Source organism: Elephantulus edwardii, unplaced genomic scaffold, assembly GCF_000299155.1.
Source record: "Elephantulus edwardii isolate Elephantulus edwardi_28Jun2011 unplaced genomic scaffold, EleEdw1.0 scaffold00015, whole genome shotgun sequence".
Taxonomy (NCBI): domain Eukaryota; kingdom Metazoa; phylum Chordata; class Mammalia; order Macroscelidea; family Macroscelididae; genus Elephantulus; species Elephantulus edwardii.
In genome coordinates this window covers 6,041,879-6,045,630 of record NW_006399765.1, presented here as the reverse complement: position 1 = coordinate 6,045,630, position 3,752 = coordinate 6,041,879, and the positions used below count along the sequence as shown (strand labels likewise).

General features: G+C 44.6%; 1 protein-coding gene across 1 annotated transcript in view; it reads left to right on the top strand.

Annotated features, from left to right (window-relative positions):
* The first annotated feature begins 447 nt into the window (after positions 1 to 447).
* SNTA1 (syntrophin, alpha 1) overlaps positions 448 to 3,752 on the top strand; it is a 35,201-nt gene continuing 31,896 nt past the window's right edge. The window contains exon 1 of the mRNA XM_006881446.1: positions 448 to 473. The gene's annotated coding sequence lies outside the window, so the exon portion shown is untranslated. The remainder of the gene's footprint in view (positions 474 to 3,752) is intronic.

Below are 3,752 nucleotides of genomic sequence, written 5' to 3'. Positions count from 1 at the left end.
GGTGTGTCATCTGCATAATGCAGTTTGTTGATGATTTTTCCTCCAATCCTGATACCATATTCTTCTTCATAGTTTAACTTCTCGAGTGATTTGCTCAGTGTACAGATTGAAAAGATATGGAGAGAGGGTACAATCTTGAAATACACCTTTTCTGAAGACAAAAATCTTCACCATTGGACTGGTAAGCAACATCATGATAGATGGAGAAAAGATTGAAAATGTCAACAATTTAATTTTACTTGAATCCACAATCAACACCTTTGGCCAGAAGGCAGGAGATCAGATGTTACACTGGGCAAGTCCTCTGTCAGGGATTTCTTCAAATCACTGAGGTACAAGAAGACTAAGTTTTGCCTGACTTAGGCCACAGTTTTTTCAATCATTTGCTATGCATCTGAGAGCTGAACAATGAATAAAAATGACAGAAGAAGAATTGGTACCTTTCAGAAGATACTGGTTTCCTTCGCTGGAGAAGAGTATTGACTATTCCATGGATTGTCAAAGAACAAACAGACATGTCTTGGAAAAAACCGCAGTCAGAGTAAAAATGCAGCCAGAGTGCTCCTTAGTGGCAAGGATGGAAAAACTTTGTCTCACATACTTTGGGCATGTTGCTAAGAGAGGTATTTTTCAGAAAAGGACATCATTCTTGGAAAGGTGGAGGATTAGCAAAAGAGGAAAATCCTCAATGAGATGGATTGATAGTGACTGCACCAATGAGCTCAAGTGTGTCAGAGGATGAGGATGGCATAGAACAGGATGAGGTTTAGTTCTGGTGTTCATAGAGTTGCTACAACTTGTATTCAACTTGACAGCACCTTACAACAACAACAACAACAACAATTACTACAACAACAGACCTCTATAATACTGGTCTAAAGCCACAAGACTGAAGACTGAAAGGCTTGCGAATACATTTAAGAAGCTATATGTTATGAGTCGCAAGTGACTCGATGGCACATAACAACAACAACAACTGACTACAACAACAACAACAATTACTACAACAACAGACCTCTATAATACTGGTCTAAAGCCACAAGACTGAAGACTGAAAGGCTTGTGAATACATTTAAGAAGCTATATGTTATGAGTCGCAAGTGACTCGATGGCACATAACAACAACAACAACAACTGACTAAGGCATTATATTTTGTTTTCACATGAGTTGTAACCTGTTAACACAATAAACTCCATAATTATGAACCTGGTTCTGTGAGGTCTGTGTGGCTATTGCAATGAATTTCAGACCCAGGAGAGCAGTAGGATTTGTGTTGGAATTAGTAAAAGGAGATGTGAGAGACATATCTGACCTCATGCGAATTGGGTTTGTGTTGTGAATGCTGATGATGGGGCAGTCCCCTCACATGGAGTTAGAAGAAATCAGATACAGCTGTCTCTGTGCTGCCCTCTCTCTTTTTACAGATAATTTGAATCCACTGGCTGCTCTGAGGGAGAGATGACAAATCTCCTCCTGTGCAATTTATAGCCTCTGAAAACCCACTGGATGGTCAGCTATGAGTCAGTTCCAACTTAGCAGCATATAACAACAACAACAACATATACATACATGTACATATAATACATATATGTTATATATTGTTGTGGCTTTCAGCAACATAGGGCCACTTCACTATGTTAGACACTTGGATTTGTCTCTGGTTATTTGTCAACACAAGGTTGCTGGAGACAAACTTCTTGTATATGTACCTATTGTCTTTTCCCTGAATCTTATTTTCTTATTTTTTTACATTTTCTTATTTTTATGATGGAACTTAAGTGGAGGAGTCTACTCAAGGCCCAGAAGAGTGCATACTTATGTGGTTCTTTTTTTTTTTAATGTGATTTAAAAAAAATTTTTTTAAATTTATTTTTTATTATTTTTGCGTGCGTGTACCGTCAAATCAGATCTGACTGGTACAGGAGGAGATTGCCCCTCCTTCCCCGGCAGAGCATCTGGTGGATTTGAACCGTGCACCTCTGGGATTGTAGTTGTAGCTTCTTGCCACTAGGCCACCAGAGCTCCCCACTTATGTGGTTCTTAACTATTTATTGCTTAACACATCCCTGGAAGGGACGATGGAGACGGATTAGACTTGAGTGTAGACTGAGGTTGTGGGACTTTTCTAATAAGGATACACTGGAGTCATATAGGCCTGGATTTGAATTCCAGCTCTATCCTATATCGTGGAAGGAGGAGTGGCACCCACTTCCGTAATAGCTTGCCTCCGGAAACCCTATGAACCTGGAGAGAGGATGAGAGACACCCAAGCATTGAGGACTCTCCTTCATACGGTCGCTATGAGTCGTCTGCAACTCCATGGCACTTAACAACAACAACCAAAACCCTATACAGGCATGAGTCTTCCTCTAATTATTGTTAACATATGCTCTGAGTCACTTGTGTGTCAGCAGAGCAACTCCTTACCACTAGGCCACCAGAACTCCCACTTAGGCTAATTAGACTGTCTAAATGTAGGTTTTCCCTTTTATATAATGATAATGTTCTTAACAGTAGTTACTCTATGAAGTAAAGATAAATTAACACTAGGAAAACACTCACCAAAAAGTTCTGACTCACTAACTCATTGCCATCATGTTGGAACCTACTTAGTTGACCCTCTAGCAGGTTTTCAAGAGTCTGTAAATTGCAACGAAGGAGATTGTCATCTTTTGCCTATGGAGCGGCTGGTGGATTCATCCTCTTTGGGTTGTAGTGCAACTCCCTACAGACTAGCCACCAGAGCTCCCTGGTCAATAGTTAACATTCAATAAATGTTAGAGATTATAGTGACAGTATAGTGATGCAAAACTTACACTGAATATTCACATCGCTTTGATTCTTACACAAGGATCATTTCACAGATGAAGAAGCTGAGACCCAGAAAAGTGAATAATTGGATCAAGAGTTACGTGGGGTTAACTGTCTGTCTGAACTAAGCATTCAGGAAACGAGGAGGCCGGATCCAGAGTCCTGCCACAGGTCCTCGGTTCTCCTGCTGCTTCAAAGTGTGGGATTGCAAGTTTCACTGATCATTGATGGACTCACTTGTGAGGGTTAAATCTGTTTTAACTCTGTAGTTTGGAAGTGAGGATCTGGTGATTCCCTTCCAAAGCCTTACAGGGAATCTGTAAGGGTGACAGCCCAGTGGGCGGGGCTTTAGAAGCCACAGCTACACGAAGCCACGCCCAACAAGGAAAACCCCACCCCCTCTCTCCAAAGCCAGCCTCTGAAGACCGCCCCCTAGCCCCGTGGCGCGTTAAGACCCTCGTGGTGCAGCGGGAGGGAGGGACCTCTTAAAATCTAGCCTTGTAAGAGGGTCCAGCGCCATGCAGCCCTTCCCCAAAACTCGTTTCTTGATCCTTTTTTACCATGCGTCCTGGTGCGCGCATCCTCATGAGTGATGATTTTAGTCCTCGATGGCCCGAAGCGGCGCAGAGTCTCCGCCGCTGGAATCTCGGACCCCGTTTCCGACATGAATCCCGTCACCTGCATGACCTGCCCGGGGAAACAATAACTCGCCGGTCGCATCGTTTGCGGTGGGTCCCAGCACCCAGAAACCCCACAGAGCGGCCCACCCCGCTCGCTCACTGGTTGCCTGTGGCCCCGCCCCTCGCAGTTGGCCACACCCCTGGTGGCCCCGCCCCCGAGGCTCCACCCCCGGCGGCCCGGGTAGGGTGGCGGCTGGCCCAGCCGGGCCCCTGCTGCCCTGTGCCCTGGGCGCTCGGTCGGAGCTGGCCGGCGCGGTGGG